This window comes from Simochromis diagramma, unplaced genomic scaffold, assembly GCF_900408965.1.
Source record: "Simochromis diagramma unplaced genomic scaffold, fSimDia1.1 OVJJ01000604.1, whole genome shotgun sequence".
In the NCBI taxonomy this organism is placed as follows: Eukaryota; Metazoa; Chordata; class Actinopteri; order Cichliformes; family Cichlidae; genus Simochromis; species Simochromis diagramma.
The window spans coordinates 1885897-1907173 of record NW_024387416.1 but is presented as its reverse complement, the minus strand read 5'-3'; the positions used below and the strand labels follow the sequence as shown (position 1 = coordinate 1907173).

The 21277-nt window shown below is 41.2% G+C and overlaps 1 protein-coding gene across 39 annotated transcripts in view; it reads right to left on the bottom strand.

Annotated features, from left to right (window-relative positions):
- Window positions 1-21277, bottom strand: part of LOC120721802 (receptor-type tyrosine-protein phosphatase delta-like) — a 404829-nt gene that overhangs the window by 236898 nt on the left and 146654 nt on the right. For all 39 annotated transcript variants that reach the window (XM_040012365.1, XM_040012377.1, XM_040012374.1 and 36 more), the window contains 2 exons: window positions 11218-11290; window positions 8007-8116 (listed from right to left, as the gene is read on the bottom strand). The gene's annotated coding sequence lies outside the window, so the exon portion shown is untranslated. The remainder of the gene's footprint in view (window positions 1-8006; window positions 8117-11217; window positions 11291-21277) is intronic.

Genomic DNA, 21277 nt, shown 5'->3' with positions numbered 1-21277 from the left:
AAATCAAAAAAAAAAAAAAAATATATATATATATATATATATATATATATATATATATATATATATATATATGTGTGTGTGTATATATATATATATATATATATATATATATACACACACATATATATAGTCCTTTATCTTAATATAATGATTTTCTCTCTTTTCTAACTGAAATTAATTACGTGAACTCCACAGAAGATGATTAGAAAATTGAATTTCTTGCTGTTATTAAACGTCTTTTGCCTTTGATCTCGCTCTCCTTCTTGAGGCGTCACCTGGCCCTTTCTTTATCCCTCTCATTCATCCTCTATTATTATATTAGCCCATACTCATCCACATTTTGCACCTCCTAAGTGATAGGCCACATAAATCAACTTTTTTATATATATATACACACACAATAACAGTTATATGCAGCTTCCAGACCGCTTGCTGATAGCTGCCATTTCTTATCACCGCAGCTGAATATAGCAGCGTTATGAAGGCACTTTTGCTTGCTGTCTAAAGGGAGGCGACTGAGGGGAGAGAGGTGATGCATTTTTGTTCAAATTACTTAAGCTGCCTACAAAGCTTTCTGTAAAGTTGCAGGGTTATGAAAATTTACTATGAAGAGAAGGGAATCTTAGACAGAGGGGAAAACACAGTCTTGATGACACCTATCATGTGCATTCCTGTGGATTTTAATCATTCTGTTGTGTAAAGATGCTGTCATTCCTGGCTTTGTGTGCTTTATTTATTTATTTTTTTACAGTAAACTCACGCTGCTCGATAAAATCAAGGAGCACACAGAGAAATTCACTCTGCTTCCTTACAACTCTGGCAGAGGTAATAGCAGCAAACGATGTCCAAAATGTGCGCATTCCTCTTGCACTCTGTCACGGGGAACATGCCGGTCCCACGGTTTCTTTTACCAAAAATATTTCTTGGAGGGCGTAATCCTGCCATCTGTGCTATTAATATGAAACTTATTATAAACAAGCTAATCAGGCTTGTTTGTTTTTCCTTTTGTTGAGTTTTAACATTCGCGCGGAAACGGGGCTCAGGTTGAAGCTGAGACGAGCTCTCGTTACAGTAAAAGCACACAGGTGTTACAAAGGCACGGAGAGCTCATCAGCACACAGCGTGATGCTGTGAGACCGTTTGATAGACAACAGCACAGCAGGAGAAAGAAGAGCGGAAGTGGGATTCAGAACTAAAGAGCCAAGAGACACTTTCTCTGTCTTGCTCTCAACTGCTCCCAGTGCAAGAGACACGGGCCGCTGCACAGACAGATGGCGAGGAGGTGTGTGTGTGTGTGTGTGTGTGTCTGCGCGCGTGAGTGAGTGTGAGTGGTGGGTGGTGACGCCATTCAGCTTTGTGCAAGTGTGAGAGATGGAGCGCAAGAGATATAAGGGGCGAAAATGAAGGAGGAAAAAACACTGCAGAGGTGTGTGTGTGAGTGCTGACTTTCTCATGCAGCCATTAATCCATGATATATATATATATATATGTATTTAAACACACACACACATACACACCACATCCAAATAGCTTGCGTGTTTCATTACACCATCGATAAAAGTTCATTTGCGCTGTCACTTTGCATTCACCCGTCATACTGTGCAGAGACATAGCAAGTAAGGAACCTCTCCTGATGATGAGAGGCACACCTACTGTGGGTGTGTTAAAAAAATCTGTATTGACAGACTGCCACCTACTGGATTTTACTGTAATTTCAATTGTACTATCACCCCATCTAATCTCCTTCTATACTGCATAAGCATGTAAACATGCATTTAACCTGTCACGTGTTACGCACATACATAAAGCTTCCCTGAAAGCAAGTCGCCCGACAACTAATTCAATATTTCTTTTTTCAATACAATCTTTAAAACTCAAGTTTGCTCTGGTGGTTTTCACATCTTCATGTCAGTTTTAGTTTGATTTATTTAGATGATTTGGGATTTTTTTTGTGAAATGAGAAAATGGAAAATGTAATGTAGATAATGTTTAATGTTTAGTTTTTCTTGGATTAAATAAAATGACTGCAACTTTTTGTCATTTGAAGATTGAGATTTAAAATAACTAGTTTGGCATCACGGTCAATCCTGATCGAGCGATTCAAAAACAAAGCATGTATTTCGTTTAATTTTTCATGCAAATGAGACTTTACTGAGTTATTAAATGGAAAGCAGTCATTCTAATGACGCAGGTGAATCACGCCTCCTCACGTGGAGGGACTTGGGGAAGGCTTGCAAGGCAAATGGTGATGCATAGCACCATCTTGTGGTTATATAATGCTGGATAAAGGCTGGCAACAAAAACACACTTTGGCTGAAAAATATCTGTCTGTGTAAGAATGATTCGGTTTGAAGTTTCATAGACAGTCCAAAGTCCTGAGATAGCATTCCCTCAACATGTGTATCCTGACGCACGTTTAGACTCTTCTTTCATTTCCTTTGGAGGTTGCAGTGGGATTAAGTATGCAGATTGTTTGCCGCACACGTTTACACTATGTTAACTAATGAAAGAAAAAGCTGAGATTATCCATTTGCATGACCAGTGATGCTGCAGCTCCATTTCTTCATGTTTTTCCTCTTTTTTTCCTTTTTTTTTGCAAGCAAACAGTATGCGTGTGTTTAAGCCACATCTCAAAAAGCACCAGAACATTACCTGTCACAGGACTAAATGAGCAGCAGGTCCCATGAAACACCTCATCCATAACACCTCGAGACAAACCTGCGCATTGCATTAAACATGCGCACAGGCTCAGGGCTTTTGCAAAATTCTGCCTTTTTTTATCCACAGAGAACAAGAAGAATCTCCCATGTTCGCTTCCTCATAATCACAATACAAATGCGATATTTAAGAATGAGCATTTCAATCACGACAAGTGAGGCAACGGGACTTATGAATGTGCTGTATTTAAGTAAGTAATTTGGAGGTTATCGGAAATTGTCACTAATCATTTAATAATGCACCTTTTTAGTATTCTCCTGATCTACTGTGGTCACTGCTTCAATCTCTAATCCAGTCTGCTTGTGGCTTAGTAGAGATTTGTCCTGAGAAACCGCTAGCTGCTATCTGACATGAAACAGATTTGATCCATTCTGCACTGCATATCTGTCTTTTTCAGACAGCCAGTATCCAAAAGAAATATGTCAGCAGACTGGGGATTATGCATTGCTGCTAATCACCAACCTGCCCAACATATCTTTGGTTTGACAATCCAAAAGTCATCCCCTCCCCCCTTTTTTCCATTTCGAATACTTATTTTGATCTTCGTTTAACCTCATTGTGCTGGTACAATCAGCTGTGTTAACTATCGACTTCATGCTCCGCCGGGTTACGTGATTATCTTGTGCAAATGAAAAGTGATTTAGCAGGAAAAATCCGAACATGGAGTAATTTCACATCCCTGTTCTACTGATGTTGAGCAAATAGACTCATCACCATCACCACCATCATCGTCGCCATCCAGATTTGCTCTTCTGAGAGCGAGAACGTGAAGGTGGCACGCTTTATTTGCTTCGGGGATCACCATCTATCAAAGCATCATGAAGCTGATCACCAAGGGAAATAGTTTGTCTCTCATTCCTGCCTCCTGTAAATGTTGACTAGCTAACGCCGCTGTGCCTCGTGTGTACAGAAAAAGAAGAAAAAAATGATAATACAGGAAAAAAAAAGTGGAACTTCATTAACTTTTCCTCTTTTTTTTGTCTACCACCTGCTGTGTGCACTTTCATTGTTATTTACACCCTTTTAGCTAACTGGATATTGCTGAGTCTGGCCAAATGTAAGCACACAACACGTGGGATGAATGTGATGGATTTCTGGTATCACTGGTCTTTATTTGTGGTGTGACTATAACCACAATTCCCCAGTCACAGCTTATTGCAGGGTGAAGCTGAGCGAGATATACTCCGCGGCTGGCACGAAGCCACTGGACTTTGTAATAATTCATTGGCCAAAAAGCCCTCCATGTACTCACTGTGCAATATTTATACCCCACTGAATGTATTTCTTCAGCTACATCACCGCGCAGGCTTGGGTCAGGGATTTTCTCTCCTCAAAACGGGTTCTAGTATATCAGATGCTGGTTAAATGTGGGAAATGACACTAGGAATTTGCCCCGATCACACTCTGGCTGCTTACAATGCTGCACAGCTGGTAGCTGTTAAAATTGTTTTATGCTTTGTTGTGTTGCAGCGCCAACATCTAAAACACTGTATGTAGTTTTTTCTCTTCCTGACAATACAACTAAGTTAAAGAGATGAAAATGATGATGCTGTGTAAATATGCAATAGCTTGTTTTTTATGTCAGGTTGCTGTAAGCCTGTAATCTTGTATTCATCGCTGACAGCTTGTTGTGATATCCTTGCATAGGTACTATGATACTCTACAGTACCTCATTTATTTAAGGTTTTAGTTAGTCCTTTCTTTGTTTTGTTTTCTCATTTTCTCATGTATTTTTTTCGTTCTCTGGTTCTGCCGGAGGTTTCTTCCTGTTAAAAGGGAGTTTTTCTTTCCCACTGTTGCCAAAGTGCTTGCTCATAGGGGGTCATATGATTGTTGGGTTTTCTCTGTATGTTTTGCACCCCACTTTGCAGTTATTTATTTGTCATGTATGATTTTCGTTCCACTTCTCACGTGTACACAACTTTGTGTTGGTCTTTCACGTGGAATTCCAATAAAATTGATTCATGTTTGTGGCTGTAATGTGACAAAATGTGGAAAAGTTCAAGGGGGCCGAATACTTTTGCAAGCAACTGTATTATTGTAGGGTCTACCTTACAATATAAAGTGCCTTGAGGTGACTGTTGTTGTTATTTGGTGCTATATAAATAAAACTGAATTGAATTGAAAGGTGATTCACACACAATGTAAACATCTTACATTGTGATTTAAATAAAAAAAAAAAAAAAGCCTTTTCTGCTGTTGATGAGGCTGAACGGACACAAGACAAACACCAGAAAAAAATACTGTTATCTCTAGGGGCAACAGTAATTATGACTGGAGGAAATAAGGGAGCATAGTTGAGGTCCATTCCCACTAAATGTGTCAAGCATGAGATTCCTTCTTCCATTAAGACGTCAAAACTGTTCATGCTTTTCACAAGCCTTGAGGGCATGAATCTCACTATGATACAATGTAATCGGTTTTTGTGTTTGTCTGTTTGTTAGCAGTCTAACATCCACAGTTTTCAAGATATCATGTTCAAATTTTGTCTGATAGTAGATACAAAATACAGTTTATTTCATTTTGATGAAAATCGACACCAAATGTGAAAACCAGTAAAAAGTTAAAAAGTTATCTTTTTTTTTTTATTGAAACATCACAACAATACACTAAGGCTTGGCGGACCAACTAGGCTGGCTAAGCATTTGACCTTGACCTTTGCTGTTCATGCCCAAGGTCAAAGCTGACCTTGAAAAACAATTGCAAGAAACCATATTAACTAATATTTTATATGACTATGGAGAGGGCTGTACAACACAGTGTTTATTTTTTCAGTACAAAACCCTAAGACATCACAATGATGACATAAAGTTTCACATAATGACATAGTAATTGAGAAATCTGCAAGCTTTTTACAGCTTGAACAGGCAAAGGATTTCAGACAGCTCTGCTCTAATCATATTTGTAAAATTAATAAAATAGACCATATTAGAAGTAATGCTTCAAGGTCATAGGTCAAAGGTTAGGATCACATGAATTTGGGGTGGCCGTCGCTCAGGTGGTAGAGCAGGTCACCTGCTACTCGGATGTTTGGTGGCTTGATCCCCGTCTGCCAAATATCCTTGGGCAACATACTAACCCCAAGTTACTCTCTGATGCATCCATCTGAGTTTGAATGTGTGTAAATGTTAAATAGAAAAAAGTGCTTGTGCGAATGAGTGTGAATACATGAATGAGGCAAGTTAGTAAAGCACTTTGAGTGCTTGGATAAAGTAGAAAAGCGCTATATAAGACTGGTCCATTTAGCATTAGGAAAAGGCTTTAGTTTCCACTGGATCGTCTTCAAACTTTAAGCAATATAACAGTGACTGGGAGACATAAGCACTTCCTTGAGCTCCTTAAAACATATGTTTTCATTACAACATTACATGACTTCATATTGAAACCAAAAGATTAATATACTACACTAGATTTCCATTAACAATGCTGACATCAGCACAAATGATCTATGAAAACAGTGCAGACGTCATTATTGGGGGTTTCAGTATTACGAATGATGACATCAGCATAAATAACATCAGTTTTAGTATTGCTGTTCCCTGTCGGGGATAGTTAGCTCTCTGAGTGCTCTCGTCTTTATCTGTGCCTTTGTTTGTTTCTTTTTCTGTTTACTCCTTCTAGACTACTGAGAGCTCAACAACCAGGCCTGGCACACAACTACATCTTAGGCTTCAGTAGTTCTTATCTATATCAGATATTATGGTCATTATATTGCCCGAGTCATTGTTTTTTTTCTGTGTTGAATTATGACATAGTTAATATTCATTTTAGATGTTAAGCAGACTTTCTGTGTTACGTTTGCATTTTTGCAGTATGTACAAAGCTGATTAAACCAACTTTATGCTGATTATGCACAACTTTTCACTTACTTGTTATCAGCCTTAAATCACTAAATCTTGTCCCATTTCACATATCCGGTCGTTAAGTCTGACATCACTAGCCGTGTCTGGGCCTAAACTCCGCTGCACGTCCATATATCAAACAATCACTATGGCATTACTGAGAGTTGAAAAACTGTCTAAAGTCTTTCATCTTTATTAAAATGATCAGCGTTCTGCTCTACCAGGTGTAACAATTGAGTTTAACATCCAGGCATCCATGAAAACGGAATTTGACATTTAACGGAGTTAGAAGTTAGCAGGAAGTTAGCTCGCTAGCTTCTATCTAAATACAATATAGCATGTCCTGACTGCTGGGTTTTGGAAACAAATTAAAACGTACAGCTCTGTTATCACTTCCAGCATAAATGAAGACAGAAAACTAAACAGCAGTGACGTTTGTAGGGTTACTGAAGTTTGGCTAGCTGGTATATAATGATGTGCTATGTGACCGCTAGCGACACAGCTATGTTAGCATAATATAAACAAGCTAACTTTTTCTCCACTCGATAAAAGTTAACGTGAGTGTTCTCGGTGGTCAGGAACAAATGTAATCGCATGGCAGGATGCTGTAAAAGGACCAAACTTCAGCCAGGAGAACAACTGAGATAATCCATCTACAATACGAGGTTAGTCATTCATATACTGCTGCATGGGCTGGGCTGTAGTTACATCCTAAGGTTTTAAAAACTCTTAACGCTTAAATAAATGATTAGCGGTAATAAAAGCCGAGGGAGGTCAACAGTGATCACTGACTGTTTTAGGAGCTTTTTGAGATTAAATAGAAGAAAATACATAACATTAAACATGTTAACAACACAAAAACCATATTAAACGCAGACTACTTTAGGCCCGGAAGTAGGATTCGTCACGTCATCACTTAACGACCGGATATTTTAAAGTAACTGTTTTCAAATTGTTTTCATTTTGAGAAATATGTGTAGCCATACATTGTAGTAAAACTTTTAGTGTCTTGAAATGCAGGAGTAAAAGAGTTTAGGCTAATTCTTCAAACATTTTGTAGTTTTCTTTAAAGATTCAGATGTACTTTATATCATTTTAAATAAAAAGTTCAAGTGTACTCTGTATGTTCTGTAACGAATAACACAAAAAATGAGCACATGGGAAAAATTAGCAAAAAAATAACCTTATCATATTCCTCCTTTTATACTTTTCAAATGCCACAACTCAATTAAAAACAAAGTCAATGACGTGGTGTGGAGAGAGTCTGCTGCAGTTTTATCCATTAGCAGCTTAAAGTTGTGAGAGCAATTCTTCTGCTTCTTTTATCATTAAGATGAATGACAACGAACTAATTGAAAAGTGAGCTGACAAAAAGGTTAGGTTTAATATAGAAAATCCAAAAACAGATGCCCTTGCATGAACTGAAAGAACATTTATCCGACTCACCGAGTAATGAGGCTTCTTTGGTGGGATCACGCAGGTGCCAACATGCTGCCCGATGCTGCGGTTTTACCTCACCGACACACCAGTGAAATTAATGCCCCCTTTGCCCCCACCTAGAAGATGAGATAGTAACTGAGATAAGAATACAAACCACATGAGTGTGTGCATATAGCCTGCCAAGCAGACTCTGTCTATTCTTTATTAGCAAAAGGAATCAGTGGATAATTCTAATATTAGCATCACTTTCATGTACTATTTTCAACAATGTGAGCAGTTACATACGGAAGAAGCAGAAAATAATATATATATTTATATACGTATATAAATATATGTTTGATATAATCAGATTTTCTTTGTTCACTTTAAAAAATGTAAAACATCCTCTCCAGCTCTTTGGTCTCTAGCTTACAGCTTTTTTTGTAACCCACTATTTTAATATTGCAAACAAAATGATGAAAGAAACCTGAAGGTGCACATAAGAAAGCCGTAAAACAAATCTATGGTGACTGTATTTTCAAATGCATCAAGTGCATCATCAATAAACGTATAAATTCACATCTGGTAGGAATATGCACATTAAGAAAAGAGCATGCAAATGAACATAGCTATGTTTAATTTTCATTTGAATTTTGCAGATTAATGTTGGCCAAAAGAAAAAACGTTGTACTACCTTTAGGCTCGTAATGATTACCCCAGGTCAATCTGAAAGACTCCACTTTGCATCTAAGTGGCTTCCTCTTAGTGTTATTAGAAAAATACCCATCTCGTTTTTCAACTCGTGATGCTCTATTTGCATAGAATTAACCTCTCAAAAGACATTTTAAAGGCAGGCTTAATCTGACGTGCCTCTGGAATATCTTACGTGCATTTGCATAACGTCTGCCTCCTGCTCAGGTGATAAAGCAGTGCTAAGCTGGATTACAGTATTTGGTTCTGTAAGTGTGTGGGTGTGTGTGTAAGACTGCATACCTGCTGGTGTACCTGAATATGTGCTGGAAACAGGATTTTTTTCTTTCTTTCTGTTTTGGCATGCCTACCAATTGCCAGCAGGGCCAAAGAGAACACTTTGCTATGCCTGACTGACATGCTACTCATGTGACCTCATGAAAGTACAAATCCCTTCAAGCAGTGTAATAAATCATTGGAGCCAGGTCTGGCCCACAACACTTGGATGGATGCGCACACACACACACACACAGTGCCAACCATGATATAATATACTGAAGCCAGTTTAGTCTTAAACGCTACACCTACTTTTGTATCCTTGACAATTTAACCTGCTCCAAAAGAGCTTAAACCTACCCATCTAACAGTTTGTGCCAAAACACAAAAATAAAGACTACTTTTGTATTTTGCAACAAAAAGCTATTTTAGCATTAGAGCCACGTCAATGACGCAGTAAAAGCCCGCAACACTGTACAGTTTTAAGTGATTCGGTTGTTTAATACTCCAAAGACGCATCATTTTTCAGTGCTAACGGGTCACTTCACAGGTACTGTAAGCACTATGAGGAAGTAGACTTCCTACTTTCAGGAAACTTTTTTTCTTCTCGGCTGCTATTTTAAACCAGGTCACCTGCTACTGCTGTGAATTCCACTTTATATAACACGACTCCATCTGACAGGCGTAGGGCACCTATGTACCCGCAGTTCTTGGTAAAAATGCATTACAGCATCTTTTTAACAACAGTGCCCCTAATGTTTTTTTTCTTCCCTGAAAAGAAACAGCAAATTCGATTTAAATTTAATGACTTAATGGCTCTTAAACAGGGCACTCGAATGGCTTCCAACAGTAGCGAAGCGTGATAGTGACAACTCTGCTCCTGTCATTGACGCAAAGTTAGCCTTCCTCACTTATCTGTATTTAACTGTCTTTGCCTAGCCTTTCCACGCATGTCGCATTTGTCGCCGTCACCTTTAATTTGAATCAGTGTGCCACCTGCGCCTCCTGCCAATTTTTTTACAAATGCTCCCGGTAATTACAACAAGGCATTGAGTAGCATCCGAAGCCTTGTTGAAAAAGATCTTTCATTCTTAGTGCCTGCGATCTCATTTAACACACTTAGGGATATATGTGATGCTGCCAGCAGGGACAGGAAATAAAACTGAGGGTCTCAATCCTCCTTAAGAACAGAGCGTGTGATAATTTGATCTCAACACGCTTCCCCTACGAGTGTATTTGATGAGTTCATTGGAAATCCTGTGGACATGTGGAAGAATGTTCTGGTGTGCGCTGGCCTCTGCCCGGGGAGCAGTAACTCAGAGCAACACAAACGCTCCAATTACAGCTGCACCCGCAAGTCCTCCGGGGGAAACCACGGGACTGTTCATTGATCTGAAAAACACCGCTGTGATAGAGGGTAACTTGGCTTCACTTCCAAAGGACATGAACTGTACTTTTAATTATCCCAGCTGGAACGTTATTATGATGATGATAATGAGAGAGACATCATGATTTAGTCGAGGACAGTTCGGCGTTTGCAGTTGTGCGAACTTTAGTTAGTGCAGATTAAAGCGTTAGTGTCACGACACGGCTTTACAGCATAATTACACACTGCAATAACGCTATTTTAATACGGCAGGTGATTCTGAAGATTCAGGGTGTTTGCAGGAGCAAATATAGTGAGAGGTGTGAACAGCGTGCATCACACAGTCTTCATATGAGAACAGCTTTGCTCTTAAAACTGTAGAGCAGCAGCAGTGGAGATCCCTGTACTGCAGAGGGCACCGTTAGCATGCTTTGTGTGTCATCAGCCCAACATGGTAGCCTACTGACAGCACGAGTGGAATTAATCTCAAGCTGTTATTGAATAAAACTGCATTAAAAAAAAAGAAATATGATTACAGCAGTCTGCCTTTGCAAAGGCACTCATTTATTTTTCTATAGTTTGTGCAACATTCATCCCGATTCATAATAAAAGTCAGACAAAGAAGAAAAATATTTGCTACAAGTGGGCAATGCATCATGTCCTGACATGTATTCTACCTTTATCTTAATCCATACTAACATCATTTATTTGTCTGACCCCTGATTTGATTTCTGTGGGCTGACATTATTATTCTCCTGCACTGCTGACATTTGAACGCTGGAGGTAGGAAAAAAAAGAAATCCCCCAGTGGAGTGGCTGTCATCAGTGGAGTTTCTCAGATTAAATAACACAATTGTAGGGTTTGAGTTTTTGTTGTTGTTGTTGTTTTCTTTTTTTCAATCTTACCCGTTTGGAATAATCAGCTGCGATTGCTGCCTCGGACCAGAGCGACGAAAGAACAGAACTCCTCCGAATTTCCCTGCAGGTAAAGAGACAAAGAGGTCAGGACGTGTCACGCTTTAGTCCATTCACCACTAAACACTTAGATCGGTGTACCGAACGCCAGTGCTGAGTTTGCATACAGAGTCACCGCACCGAGGTGAACGGAGACGAGCATGAGCTGGCACACACTGTAGTGTCTTCGCGCTGATGTGTTATCACCGCAGCCCTATTAGGTTTGTAAACATGCTTCATGCACTTTGAGAAAATGACTTTCCATTGTGCATAATGAGAGCTGCTAAAAATAAAACTCCTGCATGAATGCTGACAGTGTCTGCACCTTTTGCTGAAGACAGGATGGCAGGATGTTTGATTATGTCTGCTTGGAAGTAATAATTTCTGACAGTGCCTTGTTTTAAAAAGCGTGCAAGAAAGCATAAGTATATGCTTGACACACACACACACACACACACAAACACAGCCAGTTATAATGACATAGTGCATGTAGTTGGGGCTTTAATTGAATGTGGTTTCAGGTTGTGTTGTGAAAAGGGACACAATATCCAAGCAGTATAAAGGCTGATTTTCATTCTTAGGTAGAGGCATAAATATTAAGTCGTCTACGTTTGCTTCAGTTAAGTAAAACACGTGCCCTCGAGATTGTCTGACTACCCTCAGATGTCACAGTGGCACAGGTGATTGACAGATCTCTGGCTGCGTTTGCCTCCCGTGGAGAAAAAAACCAAAAAAAACACCCCACATGGATAACTGGATGTTGGACACCGCAGCACAAACTACCTCCCCTATCCGCTGTCTTCAAGCGATCTTCAAAGCGCCACAAACGTGAATCTCGCTTGACTTTATCCATCTGCAAACCTACTTCACATCATTTTTTTTCTTCCCCGCACCCACTTTGCCGAAGCACTTGATATGCAAAAATCATATGTTTACTTTTGAGATCAAAGTTTCTTTCTTTCCCTCCCCTTCTCCATTTTTTCACCCCCATCTAAAAATGGACCCGTTTCATTATGCAAGCCAACAAAGAGCAGCGTCTGCTCGCGCAGCCCATTCCAAGCATACTGATTAATTAGCTTGTATAATTAGCTTAATGATTTAGAGAAACATGGCCAAGGCCACCCAAGTAGCTATGCTAATGGACCCCTGTCTACAGCAATTAAAATGCCCATAACTTAACAATGGTGGTGTAGAAGTCCACATAAGAGCTGTTGAGGAAAAAAAGTAGTTGCAGTAATCAATGCAAGCATCACGTTAGCTGGCGCTGTGGTAATGAATACCTTTGCACATATCAAATTGTGAAATTGTGTTGCAAGAGTAGCATTTGTACACATGCGGACACCGCTGGAACTCTAAGCGCTAATGAAGTGTTCTCATTTGTCTCTATGATGATTAGTTTTAGCGCCGGCGGTACACTTGGTGCATTTATACCGCAAATTAGTCCAGAAATGTGTTGCAAGACGCTGAAAATGTGAACCCTTCTCTGGTGTCACGCAGAGCAAATTTATCGTCCGTCTGCCTTATTACGCCTTTCTATACAATTTCTGTCTGCCAGTTATGCTAACTCCGTCCCTGTGTGAGCACATACTGGAAAGTGAGTGAGTTAGGACATGCAGTTGTGGACTTTATAGTTTCCATTAAATGTGAGTCAAACCAGACAGTATCTCTGCTCTCTGACAGTAGCATCAGCATTCCTGGCTGTACTTCAGACATAAATCGCCCATTTATGACCTTCCCCCTGAACAGTAACCAACAGAGACACCAGCTCGTCTCATAAAACCACCAGAATGTTGAACGAGAGAGAGAGAGGTGAAGACATCACTTCCATCGATACACGGCTTCGAAAATGCCAGTCAAGTGGGAGCAGTTAAAAAAAAAGAAAATCAAATTCCTATTTGTATATTCTTTTAGTGCTATGACTGAATGCTGGAAAGATCTCACCTAGTCATAAATGAGTGGTAATACACTACGCACTGTGCCGCTGACAAAGCGAAAGGAATCACGGCGCCATCGAGCTTGTATAAGCAGAGCAGGAAATGGACTGGGTATGGAGGGTGAGCTCAGAGTTTGTTGCAATATTACTCTAAAACAAGTTCAGAGCTTCTGGCACCAAGATACTTTAGAAAGGCAGACTAAAAACATTCTGATGCTGAATGCAGGACTAGTTAACGATTTACAGACCAGTTATGATATTTATACATTTATAATTTAAAATGTGATATACGAGTTGCAACGTCAGAAACATCAACACTGATAACTTGGTAAAAGTTGGTTTTCTTTACCTTTGAAATTTTAATTTATTACTAAGAATTGCCAAATCGACGCTATCAGCTGATAATATCAGCCAGCTATTATACATTATATTATATTCACCCATCCAGTTCATTGAATTCAAGTGTTGGAATCACTTCCATACATACGTATAAATCATACGTATTAAGTCAAGCATCTAGCCATGCTGACTGCTTCTACAAACATTTGTGAAACGATGGGTCGCTCTCGGGGAGCTCAGTGAATTCCAGCGTGGTACCATGACAGGATCCCGCCTGTGCAAGAAGTCAGTCATTAATTTTCCTTGCATTGTAACAGGTGAAAAGTTTGGTGCTTTACAGGAGCTGGGCTCGACCCCTTAGTTCTAGTAAAACGAATTGTTAATGCTTCAGCATACCAAGATATTTTGGACAATTTCATGCTCCTAACTTCATGAAAACAGTTTGGGGTTGGCTCCCTCCTGACTGTGCACAAAGGTGCACAAGCAAGTCCATAAAAACATGGATGAACGAGTTTGGTGTAGAAGAAGTTTACTGGCCTGCACAGAGTCCTGACCCCAAACCAGCAGAACACCTTTGGGATGAATTAGAGCAAGACTTCGGGTGTCTCACAAATGCGCTTTTGGAAGAATGGTCAAAATTTCCCATAAACACTCGTAAACACGTGGAAAATCTTCCCAGAAATGTTGAAACTGTTATAACTGCAGAAGGTGGAACAACATCATATTAAACCCCGTGGATTAAGAAGAGGATGTTGCTCAAGTTCATATGTGTGAAGGCAGACAAGTGAATTCATTTGGCAATATAATGTGTCAGACGGGCTCTAAAACTATCAAATAAATTAAAAGCAATATAAAACTGTCAAAAACAACAATAAGAAGACGAGGTGATGAAACAAAATAGGAGACGGCATAAAAGTAGCTCAAAGTGGAAGCATTGTAAAAACGTTCTTATAAAAATATGTCCTTAAGAGACATTTAAAAGACAATCAGGCTCTCAGCAAGCTGCCCTCCTCAGGGAGATTCTTCCAGACAGTGAGTGCCCTAACAGAAAAAGCCCAGTCACCCTTGGTCCTCAGCTGAGACTGTGGCGTGGCTAACAGAGCCTCAGCCAAGGACCTCTGCAGAGACTGCAGCCTGGCAAATAAATGCTCCACTGGAATGTAACTCATGTGATTTCTGCTTATTAACCCTCTGGAGCCAACAGAGGCGCCGGTGCGTTCACATCACATGACCCATTTAAGACGATCCAGCAGCAAGATCATCTTCACTTGGGTCAAAAGTGCAGACTTTAAACCATATACCAGTTTTTAATCCTAACAGTGCAGTTATGTGGATTTTATCACAGTTTGATGCATAGAAGTCATACATGACAAAAACCAGCCAACAAAACAATCGTGCTTATGTCGCCTATGCTGTGGACACATCTTACTGTAAATAACACAGAAGCTTTTCAGATGTTTTATAATGTGATGCATGATAATGATAAACTATGTAAAATGATACAAAAGCAAAACTTCTGAATCACATTGATCGCTATAGTTAAGATAATCTCATTATTCAGGCATTTGTTTTAGTTTGACATTACATAGCATCGTTTGCTAGCAATGCTAGGTGCTGCTCTCCCAAAGTGTGGGGTGGGATTAGGGTTAGCGTTGGCATATATGAGGACTTAGATCAAAGAGGGTTATTATCATGAATATCTCAGGATCAGGATTGTTAGGAACTCATTCCTAACTATGTTTGTCACTGAAGACAGCTGCTTGAAGCAAAGGCACTAATTAGAGCGGTGACAGCTAGCTATAAAGGGAGCTGCAGGGAATAACACCAAAACACTGAGCTGAAAAAGGGGGAAAATTCATTGTAGAGAAACAGCATTGGGTGATAACTTACTTCATGTTCTTGAGTACCAGGTTCAGTTGATTAAAGCAAAAGAAATTATTAGACATGGCTTAAATGAACGGGCTTGCTTTCTTACACAATTTAGAGAAAGATTAAAAACGAAAATAAAGAGGATCATAGTTCAACCTAGCGCTGGCCCCAGTGTGGCACTGAAAACACAGAACAGCCCATCTGCTAAATGCTTGATTAGACTAGGAGTGAAGAAACAAAACTCTGACAGAGACAACAACTTTGATATTATAATTGTTATCATTTTAAAACGGATGCTTAACAGCACTGCCATTTCCAATGGCTTCAGCATTTCCAGTAGGTTCCATATGCCATGTCTCCGAAAGCCTCTTTAATGAAACAATGTAAGGCAAATGAGTCATTATGATTCGCAGCACTCCCAAACACACTAATTATCACTCAGACTTGATAACAGTCTGTTTGTGTCTGTGTCTGCGTGTTGCCAGCAGGTGCACCGCTATTCACTTGTGCGAGCTGAACATCACAGTCCCGAGTTTGACACCATTGTGTCAAAAACTCTGTGCTCAGCTCGTCAGCTCTGGTGCGCTGTGCCCAAACAAGCCAGCTAAAAATGAGCATTTGGGATCTGCTTTTTTTTTTTTTGCTTCTTTAACTTTCTCTCTCTGTACCCAGAGCTGCCTCTGCGGCACAGACGCAGAATTAGTTATATACTGCATCATGTGTCTGTTCAGGATTGCTGTCATCCTACCCAAAAAAGGAAAAGAGAACAGAAATAAAAAAAAATAATAAAAAAAGGTATGTTTTTAGGAGAGAGGAGGTTTGATATTTTAGACATATTTGCATAGGTTTGCAACAGTCGGGCTGATGTTGACGGATATCACATTTACCATGCGAGCTGTCTCGGTGAGGAATTCAAAGTTTCAGGTATACGGAAGTCACTGATGAAGCACAAACTTGTTTTTCTCCCCCTCATGGGTTGCATTTGCACATTTGGCTTTATTAGCGAAGCTACCCAGTGACATCCTTTGATACGACAAGTCAAATGTCGTAGCTCAAACGAGTTTTGTTCCACGCCAAACCGCTCCGCCGCGCAGCTTCGACGCAAGCTCTGACGAATGGGAGAGGCTATTGGTGTTCGGGTGGAGAACGAGCGAGCGGAGACGTCATCCCTTCCGTGCTCCCCTCTCCCTCGCTTGCAGCCGAAGCCCACTTATCAGCGGAGTTTTCTATCATGCGGAAAACTTTCCATCACGCTCAAACCGCTCCTCCCCAAAGGCTATCATAATCTGCTCAGCATGCATAATGGTAATCGTTCAAATATCTCATCAACGCAACAGGATAAGCATGCTGTCGGTGCGAGGAGGGGAGTGAGTAAGATGGTGTGCGGTAGACGGGGAGCGAAAGAGGAGGTTCGGTAGAGAAGAAAAAGAGGGGAAAAGGAAGACATGCGGAGAGGGTAAAAGGTGAGAAATCAGATGGGGTGCAACAGGGAAGAGGGAAAACACATTAAGGCTAGAGTGGGAAACTCTAGAGGAAGAGAATGAAAGAGGAAGGAGGACAGAAGAGGAGGAGGTGGCGGTGGTGATGGGGGTAGCTCCACCAGTCTTTGGCACTCTTAGGAAACTCTATGCCACTATATTCTGCCCCCTTTTTTCCCAGTCAGCCTTAGAGAAGATGATAGCATTGATCATCTTCTTAAAAGACCGCTTTTCCTGTCAGTGTATCACCTCTCGTCATTAAGATGACTGCTTGAGTTGCCTTAAAAGGTCTCGTGTCTGGCAAAAGCTGCAAGCTGTTCGATTGCCTTCTACATTCTTTTCCTCCCTATATTCGGACAAGACCGCTGACAAACCTAAGAAGTGTCGTTCATATTGGTTTTCGGCAAAGTCCAGGAATGAAACCTAATCATAACTGTGCCGAACGGTGCCACATCCAAGGGCGGTGGGCGTGCGGATTGAGAATGTTTGCCACCGGAAGCAAGCGCTCATCAATCAAAAGTGGGGAATTCCACCTCATTTATTGCCTCCGTGACGGATGTTCCCTGCTTCTTTGACGTTTGCGCCCCCCAGGGAGGGTGAAGGGGGGTGGGGGTGTGCCCCTGTGGAGTTTCCATCTCAAACCTCATGAGTAAGAATAAAGTAAATAGATTTAGTTCTCCAGATCTTTCACATTTCCTGCGCTATAAATCCACTTCTCGCCCGCATAAATCTTTGGGAAGTTCGGGCCGCCCTGTGCCTCTGCTTATTAGCCGACCGGGGGATCAATTTATCACCTTTGAGGACAAAGAAAGGAGGCATCGGGGGGATTCTCTCTATCCCTTTGATTTATGGAGTCAGAGAAGAGGCAGGGCATTTTTGGGTCATGCAAATCCTTCCCAGCACAAGTGCCAGCCCCTCCCACCTCCTCTTTGTGTTGAATTAATTTCTTTGGCAGAGAGAGGAAGCGAGGGATCCGTCAGGTGCTCGGAATGCAAATGAGGAGGTTTGGGCTTGTTTAAGTAAGTGGTGGTGATGGAGCTGCTTAAATGCAATAACCATATATCAGTGGAAATTACACACATTCAATGATGGCTGATTTCAGGGTTGTTGAGTTTGACTGAATGTAACTGAAAATGCTAAAAAAAAAAGGAAAAAAAGAAAATAACGCACAGATCCAAGACTTGCAGCTTTCATGCAATTCTAAGCATTCACCACTAGTCTGTGCTATTGGTTTAAGCAAATCGTCCTGTACTGCTGTGATCCATTTTTTCTGCCCTCTCCCACAGAAAGAGCTGCAAAAATGTGGCTGCCTCACCTCACCTGTGCTAAGTGGCTACCTCGTCTGGGCGAAGCAACGCCTACCGCCGCCGCTTCCTCATTTGCGATTGTCCTCATGCAAAACGACGGGGCTGGCAACTGCTGGCTTGTGGGAAATGTATTTTATGTGAAGCAGACTTCTTTTGAGGCTGATGGAGTGTTGATGGTTTCGCACAGTGGTTACAAGGCAGGTTTGAAACATTGCATCACGTATTGTTTGGATCTAAGTGTGATTCAACCTACTATCATCAGATGTTTAGAAAAAAAGAAGGTGGCAACGGGAAAAGGCAGCTCTGTCTTAACGTTACAAATGCACTTTCATGCCAGAGCGCTTGTTGCGTTTGTGTAAATTGCGCGTGTCCGCGTTAGCCACGTGCAGGATTGTTTGAACGAGCGTGATGGAGAACGGGATCAAACGCAGAGAGGCGTCCCGTCGCGCCGAGTCTGGCTACTTTTTTAGTTTGTTTTTAATTATTCAGATTGTGAATTTTAAAACACCTTCCAAGTTACGCGCATTTCAAATCAACCTCAAACTCTCTGCGTCCTAACAGCAAGCTGCGGCGCAGGCTCCACTCCACAACCCACTCGCCACTGCCTTGGCTCTCGTCCACGCTCATCCCTCCTCATAAAAAATGATCCTGCACTCGCCAGTGCATTTCTCCAACACCTACCAGTACTGCCACATCTTTGTCATTTCCCCTCTCCTGCATTCCTCCCTTCCACTTCTGCTTCCACTTCCTCTCCCCCCCCCCCCTCTTTTTTTCTCCTTCTCTACCTTGTTTAGGCATGCTATCTTTTCCTTGTGGCAGAAAGCATAAGACTCGCCGTTTGCTGAGTGGGCAGTGGGGGAGCGGAGGAGGAAAGAGAAGAAATAGAAAGACTCAGAAGGAGGAGGGAGAAAAAGAGTTATCTAACAGGATTAAAGGAGAACAACGGAATGGAGAGCACTTAAAATACTCATGACATGAGCCCTCTTGCAAAAAGGAGGGGATGAGTAACAATGGCTGAATCACTCTTGAGGTTCTCTGGCTCTAGACAACATGCTCTCTCTCTCTCTCTCTCTCTCTCTTTTTTGCCATCTACGTCTCTCTTTCGCCGCCCTTTCATCTTCTCCTTTCCGTCTCATTTTCACTTACTGGTTAGAGGTCTCGATGGGTCGCGAAGGAGTCGCTCGTGTTAATATGGGAAGCGAAAGGAGGAGGGTGCGGGTTAATTAACTATTGAAAAGGAAGACATTCAGTTCAGAGTTAATGGCGAGAGGATATATTCTGTGGTGGAAAATATTGAGGCTATCAGCGTTTGTTGAGTCATTTGGTTGGGAAAAAAAAACCCACCCGGAAGGAACGACCGAATGATGGATGCTGGCTGAATGAAAATATTAAACTAACAGGAGAAGGGGGAAAAATGCAGCGAGGCGAAAAACTAATTTCTTAGTTACTTTAACCAGTGTTTGTGTGTATTGAGACGCTGACAGCAAATAAGGACAAATACCCTTCCACTCAACCCCGCCATATGGGAATCAGAAAGGTAGAACAACATGACAAATTTCCTCGGGGTGGATCGAACTTCTGGGAGAGAATAGCACTTCAAACGTTTGGCGTGCCTCGGCAGCCTCTCTGCCCGTCTGACTTGCAAAGATAGCAGCCGTCTGGCAGCGCGGCCGAACACACACACACACACACAAACACACTGAGAAGTGCTCCTTCGCACACAGGTGTGGGAGCACACTGGATCTTTGCATAAGCACACACAACAAACTCTCTACTGCTAGTCTCTTCAAACACTCTATCCTTCACCAAAGACACACACACACACTTCACCTATTGTAAAGGAAGACATGGCGTATCTTTTGTCCAAACCCTGACAACTGCCAACATTTTGAGTGGATTTTAATGCAGCAAACTAATGTGTTTATACTTGCTATAAAAAGAATGCGCTTGGTGCATAATATATGGGGATGAGGTCTCTGGAGTTGCCGCTGTCTCTCTTTTTATATCACATAACAAACATGTGATGGCAGTGGGAGAGAAACTCTCCAGCCTATGTAAATAGGGCGCCATTTGAATATTTCACACAGGGCTCGCGCTTACCGAGCATCCATTCATTTTGAATCACCGCTTCTGCCAAAATGGGGGAGAGTAAATAAGTGTATAAAAACATAAAAATAAACTGCAAGCGCGCATGTGTGTGTGTTTGTTTGCACACACGGTGTATTCTGTTCTTCGCAGCGAGCGGTATCGCGTCCTTGATGGTTATGTAAGGGATGAATTTTAATGATAGTTAGATCATGGCAGCGAGCGCAAAATAATGACGACTAGGCTGGCTGGTAAATTGACTGGGAGATTTGGCTTTTGGTGCTGACTTAAGAGAGGACTTAAGGAGCTTCTGGGATTTGAAAGTTGAAAGATAAAGGCTGAGTTACACTGGGGGATCTGAGAGAGCCTCAATTTTCAGCTCGGTGCCATGACAAGAATCATTAGGTTGGGAAAGAGAAAAAAAAAGGACGTGATGGAATAACTCAAAGGCATAATCAGTTGTTTACAATGGCAGGGAAGAGTGGAAGAGAAAGAAGAAAGAGACATGTTCACAAATGAAGGTTTCTAAAAACCCAGCCACCACACATCATCTGAATCCTTAATGAAAGAACCCTCGTGTCTGACGATGAGGGATGGATGGGAAAACCTCATATGGAGAAATAAATGGAAACGTGAAGGGAAGGGAGGATTGGCTGGTGGATATACACGAATCCAAGGGGCTATCGGAAGTCAACTCAAGATTACTGAGGGTGAAGCTGTCTTAAGACTTCTGCTTTCAATGTAAAGCTTCTTTGTGACAGGAACTGGGAAGAACTTCTCAACTGCTCCAGGAGTAGCAGCAAGCTAACTTTGGGAAAAAAACTAGCCTTTATTTCAAAGACGAGCACCCTGGTACAGACTGTACACCTTACAGTCTGTACCACCTGGGTATGCAGAAGATCAAGAAGTTTGCCAGAAGTGAATTAACTCAAAAGACTTTGCTCCCAATACCAGTACTCCACATCACAGAGAGAAGTATGCAGCTGCTTAACTTCATTCAA